The sequence below is a fragment of the Mixophyes fleayi genome, chromosome 4, assembly GCF_038048845.1.
Source record: "Mixophyes fleayi isolate aMixFle1 chromosome 4, aMixFle1.hap1, whole genome shotgun sequence".
In the NCBI taxonomy this organism is placed as follows: Eukaryota; Metazoa; Chordata; class Amphibia; order Anura; family Limnodynastidae; genus Mixophyes; species Mixophyes fleayi.
In genome coordinates this window covers 70,896,418-70,913,090 of record NC_134405.1, presented here as the reverse complement: position 1 = coordinate 70,913,090, position 16,673 = coordinate 70,896,418, and the positions used below count along the sequence as shown (strand labels likewise).

At 36.8% G+C, this 16,673-nt stretch overlaps 1 protein-coding gene across 4 annotated transcripts in view; it reads right to left on the bottom strand.

Moving 5' to 3' along the window:
• Positions 1-16,272, bottom strand: part of GMCL1 (germ cell-less 1, spermatogenesis associated) — a 77,211-nt gene extending 60,939 nt beyond the window's left edge. For 2 of the 4 annotated variants that reach the window (XM_075207416.1, XM_075207415.1), the window contains exon 1: positions 15,796-16,270. The gene's annotated coding sequence lies outside the window, so the exon portion shown is untranslated. Of the gene's footprint in view, positions 1-6,217; positions 6,240-15,795 lie in introns of those variants that run through there. The other 2 variants (XM_075207418.1, XM_075207417.1) reach the window with 2 other exon arrangements.
• Between the last annotated feature and the right edge of the window lie 401 nt (positions 16,273-16,673).

Here is a 16,673-nt window from a genome sequence, read left to right as displayed (position 1 = left end):
ATCTTCCATAGAGCACCAGGTTCGCCCCGAATCCACCATCCATATATACTGTAGTTCAAAGCACCCCATGTATAAATTTGCAATACTCGGGGCGAACCTAGTGCCCATTGCTGTCCCATGGATTAGTAAATAATACAGACGATCAAAAATCAAGTAATTATGCGTTGAAATGAAATTAATCAAAACTAAAACAAACCCACGCCATGTTGCTCTGAAGTCACCATACTTATCCAAATAACTTTCAATTGAATTTATATCCAACTTGTGTGGTATATTCGTATACAAAGCTTCAACATCACATGTTAGAAATAAAAAATCTTTCCATTGAAAGTTGAAATTAAATACAAAAAAATATTTGTTATATTTAATATATGACGTGGATCTGTAAAACCGAATGTATAAATAATTAAAGATTAGAAGTGACCCAACACCAGTAATAATAGGCCTACCAGGTTTTGACGTAAGGGATTTATGTATGTTCGGTAAATAATAAAAATGTGGGGGATCACCGGGTGTTCCAAAAAAAGAAGAAAAAAAAACAACTTATCTCCTCTCTAGATATTGCTCCATCGATGAGGTAAGTCTTTTAAATACCCCAAAAAATAAATTAGTTGGGTCAAACTTCCAATTTTTTGTAAAAAATCTCATTAGTAAACGGTCTTCAAGACTCTTTAATACAATCCTCGGTATTCAGTACTACCAAGTCCCCACCTTTGTCTGCGGGTTTAATAATTATAGTGGAATATTTTGTTAATCTTTTTAAAGAAAGTCTTTTTTGAACTGTTAGATTATCATTCAATTTCTTTTTTCCAGCACCCATACAGAAACTTCAAATATCATCCAATGTAGCAGTGTAAAAGGCATCTATCTAACTTGTTTTATGTTGCATAGGGTAAAATTCAGATTTTTTTTTCTCTAAGGTTTTTACATTCATTTTCCTATTCATTTTAAAGATGGATATTTCATCATTAGGAGTACTATGCAAACTTTCACTTTTAAGTGATTCAAAGATTTCCACTGCTACATCTGTCTCATCTAAAATTATTGGGTTACCCTCAATATCTAGTTTTTTCACTTTTTTTGTTGGCAAAGTATTGTTTTCTGCATAGATCTCTCACTAATTATTCAAATCCACAAACAATTTGAAAATATCTGGTTTGTTGACTGGGGAAGATTTGAGCCCCTTGCTGAGTAATGACAGTTCCCATGAATCAAATTTTTTTTCTTGATAAATTAAAAACACATTTTTTAATTAAGTGTATTAAAACACATTTTTCTTCTTCTGTGCTTTTCTCCATCCACCTCTACATCCTCTATCTGAATCTTCTTTCTATTCTGGAGTCTCTCTCTGTAAATAGATCCTGGCCTTTTTTCTGATAACATTTCTTTAAAAAAAATGCTTCCTAAGATTGGTTTGAATTTTAGGCTTCGTTTCTCCAACAGAATTTTGTTTCGGAGGCGTCTTAACTCTTATTTTCCCAATCTTAAAATCATCATCTCCTGGGCAACTCACATCTGTATATAGCAAGACTTTCCTCTAGTCTTCAAACCTTCAAGCGTTCACTGAAAACCCACCTCTTCAGACAAGGTTATGATATTCCTCAACTATCATCTTAATTTCCCTAGATTACCCTATTACCATCCTCTACACTGCTAATGTAAGACAACAACCTTCTGACCAACATTGCAACACACATAGCCCACTCAGTTCTTTTTCCTTTGCAGTCTGGCTGGTCCATTGTGCAATATGATGTAGCACATGCCCTTGTGTTTCTAACTCCCATTGTCCTATAGATTGTAAGCTTTCAAACAGGGTTCTCTTACCTCTCTGTCTGTATGTATTACCCAGTATTGTCTTATTAATGTTTGTTCCCAATTGTAAAGCGCTATGGAATTTGCTGGCGCTATATAAATAAATGTTGATGATGATAGTTTATCAAGTACCTCAAATCTATTATTGGGACTCGGATCTTTCCTTTTTTATCTCAAATTTAGCGACCATTCTTAATCTGGTCTGAAATCTAATATTAGGGATGTTATCTCCTTCTGCCCCTGCTCTTTCCATCTTCTATCAGAGGGATAATTTTGATGATTTCTGTAAAATTGATCTTTTCTACGGTTCTGATCACCCCATTTTTTAGATCTGTCCTTGAAGAGAATCGTCCGTAGCTATCTATTCATCTCCTAGTAAAAGTCCTTTCTCTGCCTAATTCAAAATCATTTCCATTGCTGTTTATTTTTCTTATTCTTACTGTCCATAAGAAATTCTTCATATTCTATAAAATTTTTACTAACCAATTTATCACGTTCTTGAAATTCCAGTTCTCAAACAAATTTCAATTCTCTTGAACTGTATATATTTCTATCTCTATTTTACTAATAGTTTCATAAGTTCCATTGAGCAAGAGTCTAAAACTTAGTTCCACTCACCTGTAAATTGATCATCATCTTTAAACGAACAAGATTTAAATATTCTCAGACCTCTTGGAATAAGTTTAACATCAATATACTTTTGTAAGGTTACTCTATCCCACCAATGGCATGCCTCCACCTTTACATATGTATCCAATTTGTTAAATAACTTATACATATCTCTATTGGATACCCATTCACATCCATAGATCTCTCATTAAGAGCAATTTCACATCTGGTTTTCCTTTCCATAGACCATTATGAAGTTACCATATTGCTATGAATGAATCAACTGCTCAGTCTAATAAAAAAAACCCACACTGTAATACTTTAACCCTGTAGGCAAAAGATATAACCAAGCACTAATTATTAAATCCTCAATTACAGAGGAAGAATTAAAATTAAATATATACGCTGTTAAGACCACCATTTCTACAAAATGAAGAATTATTTTGCTGTTATTATATTTTTGAAGCTTTTATAGATATAAACCACTTTATACCAAAAGGAATTTAAAATCTTTTTAGAATGTTAATGAATTTGCTTCAGACTACTTGACGTGTGTTTTAAGTTGGCTAATTAGCTCATTTCTTGTGTTTGAAGTGAGTTTAAAAGTAAGAACCTGACTGCAGTATGCTATTTCTGAGGAAACCACGCTATTACAGTGGAGAAACAAGTCAATAGATTGCATTTCTTGCCAAATAATATGAAGAAAACCTAAGGAACTTTTTTTACTGGATTTGATATGCTGATTATTTCAATCGTTACGAGGAACTGATCACCACTCTAGACAAGTACCGCTTGGTATTGTGCACAAAGGAGGGTAAGATCACTGTGGACAAGCTTATGTTTACTAGACTGTGGCATAAAAGACTCGTTATGTGGTTCCAATGGGCGGAATGTAGAAACCATTAATAGAACTACACTACTACCTATTGTCACTACTCCTAGTAGTGGCAATAGGAGATGCCTGCCGTGCTGCTGTTCTGCAACTAAGAGCCATGGATGAAGAGCATTGACTAGCCACAAGGGATCTGTCCAAGATCCACTCAAGCTCCTCCACTCTGGTTCCCATCTACTACCGGGTTTGCTTGGATTGCAACTGGAACACAAGGCTAAGTATTTTTCTACTTGTCAACATCAAAATATTTTTAACTACAATCCATATGCACACTGTGCCGATTACTACATTTATATTTAGAACAAAAAGGCATTGTAGTGTCTATCTTTAATGCAAACCAGTCTCCTCGGCATGTGCGGGGTAGGAGGAAAGGAGACATACCACAATGATGTATTGCTAAAAGGAAAACCATAGCAGATCACTTGACCTATTAATAAAAAAAATAAAAATAAAAATTACACTGAATATAACTAAGGGGCATATTCAATTAGCCGCGGATATCGCGGCTGCGCATTACATTAGCTAATATGTTACCACAACAGCGCAGATAATAATCGTTTACATGACAACTGGGATGAGGGAATACAGTTCATGATACATATTTTAATAAAAAAATGTAGCTAAGGTTTTAATTTTTTTTTTTTTTTTTTTTTTTATAATAAAGCTTTCTTCCTTTTGGAGCATGTCAACATCAAAACAGTCGAAACACGCTGAAGGAGAACAAATTATACCAACAACATTTTGGATACCTCAGACACATCATACAGTTATAAATATATATACACAAGGTTACAAGAGTTATCAGTAAGGACATTAAATCTATGTAAACACTTCTTAAAACATGTGTTTGTTTTCTGCATTTAACAGCCTTTTCTAAAATGTAGCGGTAAAATATATCATTACTAAGATGGTCTTCTAGCACAAGCATGTCTAACAGCACTGCACAACTCAATGAAGCAGCTCATTAAAATGCTGGAATGCAGATAACCTTTCCACACAAATAGAAAATAATGATACTCATCCATCTGACCTAAACAAGAGTTCATTCCCAGCAACAAGAAAAATTTACACAAAATATCATGCAACTTCCACTAGACAAACAAATACCAACTTAACTTCAAAATAGTGTCAAAACCTTTTCATTGCTAAACAAAAAGGCACCCACACACTTATACAAAAGTACCTACATGCTAACCAGATAGATTTTACATTTTGATCATTTTTGAGTATAAAAATATTTGTGTATGCAATCAGATATACAAGACTTGATAGGATCATGATCAAATCAGTTAGAACATGTATCCCATTGTAGGAGGTTACAGCACAGTCAATTCTACACTATTCTCTGGTAGGGTGAGTAGATCTGTACAATTCGAATCTTAATGAGGTGTGTGGTAATCTTATAAAACTATTAGATGCCATCCTAATTATTTATTTACATGGTACTAATTTGCAAGTCGTTGACTGCACCGTGAACATTTCTTGTTCTATTGGTACAGAGTCAACACTTGCATAAGCATTGTTTACCAACAAGGCATGTGCCACGGAAATCAATATTCATCATCACCACCATCTATAATATAAATGTCTAGTGGCGTGTGTGCGTCTGTGTGTGTGAAAAATAAAACCAAGCTGCAGTGCCACCTGCTGGGCGGAGTTATACACTGATCTACTAAATTCTTAGTGTGTGTAGAAAAAAAAATTCAGAAAGGGCTGAAATTTGGTATACTAAGATGTTATTAATTTGTTAATTTAATTTGTTAATTGTTAAAAGTGTTTATAAAGATTTAAAATATAAATATATATATTTCTTGAAGGAGAAGTGACAGTTGGGAGTGGTTGGTGGTTGCCGGGGGTGACAGTGGGGAGTGGTTGGTGGTTGAGGCCTGGGCTATGGCCCAAATGCATGACAAGAACCTTTTTAACACCTTAAGTAGCTTGATTTGACTAGAATGCATGAGTATCATGCACGGGTTAACTTGTTTATTTATATAGCGCCACTGATTCCGCAGCGCTGTACAGAGAACTCACTCACATCAGTCCCTGCCCCATTGGAGCTTACAGTCTAAATTCCCTAACATACACACACACACAGACAAGGGTCAATTTGATAGCAGCCAATTAACCTACCAGTATGTTTTTGGCGTGTGGGAGGAAACCCACGCAAACACGGAGAGAACATACAAACTCCTCACAGATAAGGCCATGGTTGGGAATTGAACTCATGACCCCAGTGCTGTAAGGCAGAAGTGGTAGCACACTTAGCCACCGTGATTACATCTAGTTCAAAAGTAGCTCAAAATGGAGCGGAATCAGCCCCAGTCAGTTGTAAAGATCCCGGGTACACAAATCAAAAAATATCACATATCCAACCTGTTAAGGTGACCAGATCATTGGAAATGCAACAAAAGTTAATGTAACAAGGGAGACAAGTTTTATTACACCTAACTTTCAGCTGAAAGAAGAAACACGGCAGCCTTTTTAGCTACCAATGAGTGATGTGTATGGGGAAACACCCTAACTTGCACTAAACTGCATATTTTGGGTTTGGAGGAATCTGTTATAGCCCTTGTGCACCCATAGAAACCACATCCCAACTCTGCACTCTCCCCCAATGTCTCCATTCACACACGTGTTCAGAAAACTGGACTGCATTATTGTTTGCATGTGAACAAAAAATAGCACATGCTTCAAATTGTATATAACTATAGTGGAGTTTTTTGTTTTTTTTATAGTACAGTGTCATTTTAATGATCAAATTTGACATCACGATGGCCATATTGGGTACTTAATTTGAAACCCAAAGCTACTTACATTTTCCATTATAACTTCAAATTAGTTTCACAAATTAGTAGAAATACAAAACAACTAAATCAAAGAGCAGATTAGCTGTACAGTGTCTACCTCATGTCAGAGCAGCAATTCCTAATGCTGCAAGGTAATTTTACAGATGGGTAAACCAAGATGTCAATAAAGTAACTTGATTGGAGTTAATGAGAAAGGAGTCAGCAGGGCACAGACCACAATTTATGGATTAATTTGGTTGGTGAAAAAAGCACCTCAAGGGAAACAAAGAAAATGTATCAAGTTTAATTAGATGTTTTGAAGTTTTTTTCTGAATAGTTATGATACAAAAATTGCTTTTGCAAACAACTTTAAAATAAGAGAAAGGGGTGATGTTGCAGTAGCATTTTAAACATTCAAGCTTTTTCTGCTAGAAAGCACTAGTACCCATAGGACTCAAAGTACTCTGTGCCGACAGTGATGGGAATGGGGTACACATCTCCACTCACACGGGAGCGTGAAGAACTTGAATGGAGTATTTTGGGATTGCAATCACTATTGTTTGGCATAGGATAAGTGTTACCCATTCACTTCAATGCCAGCATGAAGCAAGTTCAGCATTAGTTCTTTTCAAGCCGAATAAGTGTTTGTGTGCCAAACACAGATAGGACACCACCAGTGTTACTTTCTGCTTGCTCATCCAAACAGTGTAATATGCTGCAGAAGGATGAAAGATCACACAATGGGCATATTTTATGTTTTTCACTGAAAGAAATCGTCCACCAAGTAAAAGTCATTGACAGGGTGGACCTCCTATGCCACCCTGTCCATGCTGCTGGAGACTAGCAGGGCTTGCCTTATCACCGTCCACTTTATTTATCCCAAATTGCACCCCTCTAAATGCAACATGAGGGGCTTGTTGCCACCACTAGTCTCCCTCGCCGAAACCTAGAACAGCTTCCTTCTAGGTAACTCTCGCTGCTAGTATACCCTCTTGCTGGGCATCTGGCCTGGTACACCTGACCTCTTGCCTTCAGATAAGGGTTGCTGTGGATGGTTTCCCCTGGTCTATCACACTGGCCAGAGCTGCAGGAAGAGCGTTTGTACTGGATGCTGGACCCCTACCTCAGAACAGCATAACGTATTAGATTGGTTTAACTTGTAGGTCACAGGAATTGCCATAGGTATGTAGGTGTCAAAGCAGGATATTGAAGCAGTGACGTTTTATTAGCTCATGTAGTCCCAATAAGGACAGTTACACGCCAGTCTGTGGTACTAGCGATCTTTCCAAAAGTTACAGATGGAATGATACATTACAAGATCAAACAGTGCTCTTTTTATACAGATTCTGACATTCATGTGGGTAGGGGGTAAACCAGAGTAGACTCCAGCTAGCACAGCAACGTCTGAGATATTACATTCAATAATTAGCATCAGGATCCAATATGCTCTCTAACCTTGGAGTTAACACAATTTTATCCTTTAACAAAATTTACACCAATCTGTTATTTCCTAAAACTTGCTGGTTGCATTATTCACACAGGTTCTAAGATACAGGATGAAAACTACACATGAAAGGAAGGGAACAACCTCCTGCGGTGCATTTAAACTAAAAAGACATGTTTGTCACTCACATCAAAAGACTTAATTAACAATTAATTAGTCTGTCTTCAGAAGTTACAAAATAAATCTCCTACACAATTTGCCTATTGTATCAGAAATCAATATATTTGCAATGATATAAATTGGCGACTGTGCCAATATAAATAGCGACTTTCTGCCCAACATCAGTGCCTGACCTCATCAACATTTATTTATATAGCGCCAGCAAATTCCGTAACGCTTTACAATTGGGAACAAACATTGATAAAACAATACTGGGTAATACATACAGACAGAGAGGTAAGAGAACCTCATTGATGCTCAAGGCTGAATGGATGTGAATCGCTACATGTATCCTCCACAATCTAATGGAAAAATCTTCCCATTAAAGTTGAGGTTGTTTTAGTAGCAAAGGGAGACCAAATCCACATTAATGCCTATGGTTTTTGAGATGTTCAACAAGCACTTATGGATGTCATGTTTGGGTGTCCAATACTACATTCTTTGCTATCTATATATCAGGGTTTACAATGATATTTCTGTATTTTCTGTGCAAGCTAATTTTATTACAGAGAGCAAATTATTTTTACAATGTAGGTTAAAACTATTACAAAGGTGCGATGAGCCACACAAACAGAGAAATCTGCTGTTTTCTCAGTAAAATGGTCATCGCATTTCATTGGATTATTTATGAAAGGTTCAACACAGAAGAAATCACAGATTTTCTTGTGCCGTAGCCCATGTAACACTTCTGAATGCAGCTCCAATATATTAATATGGGGACTACTAAGCTAAGCAATTTGCAAACCTGCCAAAAGCTTTGCTTGCCACAGCTAAAGTTAAAATCCTAATACCATTTTAAGATGGCGCTAGGTACCCAATCGTGCAGAGTCCCTTATACACTTACCTTTATCCAGCTGGAGCCTTGCAAGTGCCTGGATATTTTACAGACGCACGTCCAGAACATTAACAGGAGATCAGAAGAACCATGGTGTCTGTGTAAGGAGGATTGCATCGCAAGGTAGGTAAGTTTTATTGAATCAAAAACCACAAATTCCTCTATTGCCCAAAATGGATAGTGAACAAGTCTCTGCATTTTAGTCAATTCTAAACCATTGAAATAGGAACATCACTGAAAAATAGAAACATCACTCGATATCCTTCATTACCAAGGTTGATATATCTAATGTGATCAGCAACTGTTGAGACAGGGCCTTCCTATTATAAAGTTCCGTAAGATATTGTAACGTCTGATCCTCATTGTGAAATGCCGCTTTGCTGTAAGCTACAATAATGAAGTGAACCTGTGCTCATCCACATGTAATTGTTAAGTAGTGTATTTAGCAGGACTGACTACTGAGAACGTCTCCTTTTTCCGCTGAGCTTATTCATACAAACACAAGTTCATTGGATCCGTACCGATCATATGATTAAACTTGAATACATCCAGGTAATTAGCAAGTAGTAATCAAATGCAGCAAAGGGATCATGAGTCACTAAAATACTTTACTGGTCGACATTTTAATTTGGTTCATAATGTTGAAATTAAAGATCTGTCTGTGTGTGGAGGACACATTAAAGATACCACAAGAGGTGGTGATCATTTTAAAAGGTTATGCACACAAGAAGTGTTTTGGATTCATCGACTAAATACACTGAATCCATCAGGACTGAATGAAATAGTAGAATTTAATGAAATTTTATCACAAATCAGGAGTATATTTATTAGGTTGTTTAAGATTTTTATGGGTCTAGAGATTTATGTTTTAATAAGGACAATAACTAGGTCTAGTTAAGTTCATGGTATTGTGCTATCCTTCTGAGGAAGTGTGTGTGTGTGTGTGTGTGTGTGTGTTTAGGTTCCAGATGGGGACTATAATGCATTTGGAACATTTCCTCAAGTAATCAAATTATTTCCAGTTCTAGTTTGTTTATCATCTGTTATATTTATAATAAATACTAAGAGAAAACAAAAAAGGTAGCAACAAGCATATATAGCGCTTATACAGCTGACGAATATAGACTTTAGGTAGTTTATGTGTCGCTATGTGTATAATATATATATATATATATACACACACACACACACACACATTTTGAGGTCTTTTATGGAATAAGTGATGCATCAATAGACACGATGTAAGTTTATTTTGGGGAGACACTTGCTTTATAATTGGTAGTGTAGTAATTTGTTTGGCTATAAAAGAAGACCTGCCTCTAACTATGATGTCACATGTCCTCTGATGAAATCACCTGTGAGTGAAGAAACGCGTCAGGAGAAGAACCCCCGAGTGTTACACCACATTCCTTGCAGCATTTGATTGAGATAAGTGCCTGCTATTACGTCCACTCCACGCAGGAGGCGATGGGGCATTGACTGAGTCCAATTTAAATATTCATCTTCCTCCAAGAGGAACATCTATCTGGTTAGTGAATTGCTGCACAGCGCTATTCTGGGGCCTCGGTCCGGGGGAAGAGGGACTGACTTTTGCATCTATAGGAGTCACCGATGCATGGATGCGTACATCTGACCAGGAAAGTATTTTAGGGACTCATCATCATCATCATCAATTTATATAGCGCCAACATATTCCGTAGCGCTTTACAATTGGGACTCATGATCACTTGATCATTATTCTGCATTTGATTACTACATGCTAATTACCTGGATGTATTTTCAAGTTTAATCATATGATCGGTACGGATCCAATGAACTTGTGTTTGTAGGAATCATCTCAGCGGAGAAAGGAGACGTTCTCAGTAGTCAGTCCCGCTAAATACACTACTTAACAATTACATTGTGGATGAGCACAGGTTCACTTCATTATTGTAGCTTTCAGCAAAGCAGCATTTCACAATGAGGATCAGATGTTACAATATCCATGTTACGGGACTTTATAATAGGAAGGCCCTTTCTCAACAGCTGCTGATCACATTAGATATATCAACCTTGGTCATGAAGGATATCGAGTGATGTTTCTATTTTTCAGTGATGTTCCTATTTCAATGGTTTAGAATTGACTAAAAGGAAGAGACTATTGTTCACTATCTCCATTTTGGACAATGGAGGAATTTATATGGCTTTTTATGTTTTTTATTCACTTTATATTTTCTTTTTATGTGGAGTATACACCAGTGCACTGATTTAAGATACAATGTATGTTTTATTTATTGAAGTAAATGATTGTTGGTCAATATATCAGTTTCACGGATTAAGTTATTGGTTGGTGGTGTTCCGGTACTCCAGCGCTGTCATTTTTGTTTATTGTATGTCCTTTTTTTGAGAACCGACAGGTTCTGTACAGCTGTGGTTATTGGGCCACAAATTAAACATTTGGGAACATAGGGGTACATTTATCAATGTTCGGCAAAAATGAAAAATAGTTATCAATCCTTATCGCATGGATAAAGATTGAACTATTTCTCAAACTTATTAAAAACGGATCACAGAAACAGCGGTTCCTATAAACTGCTGTTGCGGTGATAAAAAAAAAAAAAAAAAAAAAAAAATCACACTTACCCCGCCTCTTTGGAACGCTTTGTCCACAGAACTCCTCCAGGTCCTCTTCATTGTTCTTTATACTGGAATTACACATGTGCAGTTCGAAAAACTGCAAAAAAACATCCCCGCTCTCACTCTCCCGCGGTGAGTGACAGGGAGGGATCATGTGATCCCTCCACACATGCGCTGTCCAGCTCTGCTCTTCGTAGCAGAGCTGACAGTACTGAAATCTGACAATTATAATTATTTTTTTTCGGTAACTTGTCTTGATAATGTACACCAGCTGAAACTGGCATACATTATCAAGACAAGTTACCGAAAAAAAAAAAAATTTTTTGGAACTTGTTAGATTGCGGTTTGGAAGCAGTCATCATACTGTAGAATGGTGACTGCTCCCAAAAACTAAAAGGAATGCAAAGCAGCAGATATCCACGATATCTGCTGCAATGCACCCTTCTTAAATATGCGGAGGACACAGAGGGACCTGAATTTCACGGTAAGTGGACTATCATTATTTGTTAAATATGCCCCTTAGTGTTACAGTGCCAGAAAAACTTTTTGTGGTCAAGTTTTATTGAATACCTGCGATACTACATTAAGTACGGCAGCGTTATGACGGGATGCATAGTGTTGCCTTTCGCAGTTCACTAGGCAGAAATAGTAAATATAGAACACACAACTCACTAAGACATCTCAGCAATGAATTAACTTGTACTTCACTTATAATAAAAACAACCCTTTATCATCCCACACATCCAAAGGGAGGCTATTTTTCTACGAAACATTCTTAGCACACAATAGTTTTTATTTTATTATTGTGACCAAAATAAAAGTCATGTGTGATAAAGATTGTAAATTCTAATCTCAGAGCAATAAAGAAAATAATATAAGTAGAAGAAGCAGAGCATGAGATGGGAGGAGAGAATAGTGGTAGAATCAAAGTAAAGACTCAATACTATAAGAGGACACATATACTGATCTTTGCTCTCAACTTCACTAAGACTTGACTAAACAGAAGAGGAAAGCAGAACCTACACTTAGTAATGGAGGAACTCTCATACCTAACCCTGCATGCCATACACTGACCCACCCAGTCCTCACAATGCTGGCACTGTTTACAAACACACGCAAAAGACATCAGCTTAACCCCTTAATGACTGAGGTACTCCAACTTCCTCAAACACAGTTTAGGATTTTTACTATGTGCCTGCTAAACAATTATAAAGTTAGGTTATCCTAGTGAATTTTACATAGTTCTGTTTGCAACAGTGTTTTTAAATATAGTCTTGGGGTTATAAAGGCTAAACTAGACATATATACTACTAACAAATAAAATGTTTACATCGTACAAATGCTTGTTTGTAAGCAGTTGATGTGGCCACAGAAATAGGGCTCTATTTATCCTGTTTATTTTAAAACCTGAAGTGTGTGATTTCTTCTAGCTTAGGGAATGCTATTAGACACACACAGTGTGAGAGGTTTTTTTTTCATCTTTAACTTTTTTATTTTCATTAAAATGTCAGCAGTAGGACAGAATAGAGACTACAATTAGAAATTCATTTTCACAGCAATGTTTTTATTTTACTTGAGGGCTTGTTTACACATTTATCAAAAAGAAAAGAAAATGAAAATATGCACTTTACACACATTTTAGTGATGCATTTCTAAAGAGAGTTTCCCCTCTAACCAATGCAATCTGCTGTACTGCAAGCAAGTAACACTTGAGGATTAATTCACACCACATTGTAAAGCTTTAAACACTTAAAATGTTAGGATGCGATTGTAAGAATGGGACAATTGACTATTTTAACTATTCTTGGAGCGCTTTATGTGCATTACTGTGGACAGCACAAAAAAAAAAAAAAAGCAGATTGAGTAAATGATCCCGACTGCTTAGACCCAATAGAGGAAATACAGGATGTGGAGGTATTTTTGGAAACTGTGCTGAAATTATACAGCATTCAGTAACCTTTTATAATAGTTGTTGACCATCTTACTGGAGCCAAAGTTAATGACAGATTGGCAGGTATGATGCCGCCATTACTGTGCACTATAGAAACACAGGACATAGGTTTAAACCCAATGTCAGGTGGGCAGTGAATAAGGAGTTAGGACGGCCACAGCAAGGCTTATCTGATCATCCAATTTAAAAAAATGTTCAACACAGTGGGACTAATTCAGTTGACTGCAGGTTTCTTTACACCGCGTTAAGTCATTTTAACGCGGTTTTCACTCATTTTAGAGCAGGTTAACTTTGCCCGATATTCAATTAAATGTTTAACGCACCTTTTTTTTTTTTTTTTACAAATGGTCCTATTGCGGACAAGTAGAAGATCCATTGAAATTATAGGGAGGGAGGAGCGTTAAAAGCTATTCAATTGTTTTTTAGCGTGACACGGTAAACTGTCAAATCTCCAGTTTTATCTCACACCTCTCATGGCTGTGCAAAAAATAAAAAATATAAACCTATTTGAAATCATGTAATAATGTAAAAAAAAAAAAATTATGTTTATCAGTAATGCATAACATGAAAAAGGAGATTTTCTTTTACAAAAAGCATGCAAAAAAATGGCATAAAATAGTAAACACAGTAATCACTAATATATTTATGTATGTTATATGTAATAATGTGTTTTGTCATGGTACAGATGATTGTATAGTAAAAAAAAAAAAGTAAAATAAAAAATTTAAAAAAAGTACTGTATGTAGATATTATACAATTGAAAGGTTGTATAATGCAATACAAATGTATGCCAATGCATTTTTTTTTATTATAGATGACCACGTTAAACCCTCCCCTTCACTCCCGCAAAAATTTGCAAGCACCAATGATTTATGCACGGGGGCTGGCTTACACATTTTAGAATTGCACAACTTTTTACATATCGGTAGCTAAAAGCAGTCGCGCAGGTCAAAACCAGCGCGGTAATTTATTTTTTTAAACCCGGCGGGTAAAAAAAAAAAAACTGCGGTCAATTGAATTCCCCCTAGTATTTGGCAAATCAACATAAAAGACTAAAAATATCCCACTACTAATATTTCAGTCACCATAACTAGGACAGTAGAATTAATAGGAAAATTAGCAGCACACTAATACATGAGAAAAACTCACATACTATTTATTAAAATGTACAGAAACAAAGGTGTTTTTGAAGATTTGTCCACCTTTTTCAAACCATGCAAACACCAGTGAACAGAACAGTTCACATTCAGAAGAAGGGCACCCATATTGACAACAGTTCACATAAGTGTAAACAAATCCTGCTGTGATAAACAAAATAGATCTAAGAGCATTAAATGTTGCCGTCAAGATTAATATTCATGATCTCAAAACAATTTATTTACATTTTGGGGTTGGAATGATTGAATATGATGTGGATGTGTTCACCCACCCACGTTTGTTTTTTTTAATATAAACTTCTCTATTCACTGGTACTTGCATGGCTTGAAATAAGTGGCAAACCTCAGATGTTACCTATATTGAGCATATTATAATAAATATGAACGTTTTCCCCCAATTGAATGTGCTGACAAATATTATATTTATGTAATTGCAAGGTGGACTGCAGAATCACTACAATCAGTTTGCATAACCTACTTTAATCCATATGTAGTTGCAATAGATTTAATTCATTCCACAACTTGTACTACATCTTTTTGCCTGCAAACACCTGAGGACTCCTACTTTCCCAATAAATTTTATTTTCATGTTTCACACTGCTGTAAGCAAAGGAACGAGTACTGTAACTACAGTGGCAACAATGCCAAATAAAATAGTATAACTGTAGAACAGACAGTAATATTGCTCACATCACATTATCAAAGAGGAATCAACTAATCACTAAATACAATGGTTTACAACTTTTGGGTGTGACATCTGCCAACACAGATGACATCAAATACTGTAATAAAATCAGAATAATAAATATCTGTAAGACTGGAAACCAGCGTGAACTAAAGTGTATATTTCTGATTTAATATAGTTCATACATAATCTATACTGCATATATTCAACCTATTTTAAGCATGCTTTCCGTGTAATCCATTGGTTCTTGAGAATATGTGCTGTTACACTGGATGGGAATCACAAGACTACAGATGAAGACTAAACTATAATACAAGGCACTATCACTGTCACATTTAATAAAGAGTATTTGGCACCTATTAACTTAAAATCGAGATTTTTAACTATAGCTAACTGGATTGGATTAGCTGCTAAAACAAATACAAGTCTAGTTTTATTGGATAGGTGCTTTCAAATATTTGCCAATATATTGTTACTTAACTCCTACCTCTTTAGATACATGAGTATCTTCTACTTTAAATTTCTCTTGGGTAGCAATAGGATTTTAACTGTCTAGTAACCGGCAGTATTAATATGACACGCACACATACATACATACATACATACATACGACAGCATTGCAATAAGGTACATTCATTATGACAAACATAATGACGCTGCTATACAATATTGAATACATTAAGTAATATAGACTTTAAAAGAAAGCACTAGCACTCTGGGATAGCAGTAATGGACCACAATCAGCTGGGGTTGAGCTACTTCCAACAAATACTACCAGGTTTAACTCACCTGGTGTCAGGTCACCACCGAGGTCACAGTCCGGGCCGGACCAGCCATGAACAGATGGAGACTTCGGGGTAACTGGGGGAACCCTACAAGTTCATCACAGCCCTGTAGCCCGCAAACACCTGATTCGGGTCACACAACAGCTGTAACGCTCTCCCACTAACGCCCGTTATTGGTCACTAAACGCCCCAGTAACTGCTGCTCACCGGGTCACCGCAGCCCGCTGCATGTCATCCACTTACACAACTTATACCGACACCTTAAAATCCTTTTGGGGCACCACTTGCCCCCCTTCTGCCTACAGCCCGAGCACCCGACGCCCGGCCACCCCCTCACACTACCGCCGGCCACCTCCTCCTCTCCTGTCGGTTATCCTGACCGTTGATTTCAACGTTCCATCCGGTCTCGAACCCCCTTAACCTTCGGCTACTTCCGGAAAACTTCCGAAGCGAGTTCGATGCGAGCGGAGGGGAGGAGGACAGCCTCCATATGACCCCGCCCACTCTGGTTACGTCACGTAAGGAGGCGGCAGCTTGCGGAGTCCAGTTCCTTGATTTGTGTATACGCTGGTGACTGTCCAACAGCTTGCTCCGCCCATGCCCCGCCCACAACGTGGTGGGGGAACAAGTGTGTTGTTTTCTCTCATCACTTGTTGTAAATACAGCCCAGTCTACCACTAACATTACCTGTATCTGAGGACTCAGTCACCAGCATGATATCCCCATCATGTCTCTATTCTTAGTACTGACCAAGTGCAAAATAAGTTTTCTGTTTTCCTGTGTGTAACTTGTACAATTATGTTGTATTCTCTGGGCTTTATAAGTAATATTTATAGATTATGTATTAGGATTTCTATGTTAATAATAATAGACAAGTATTTT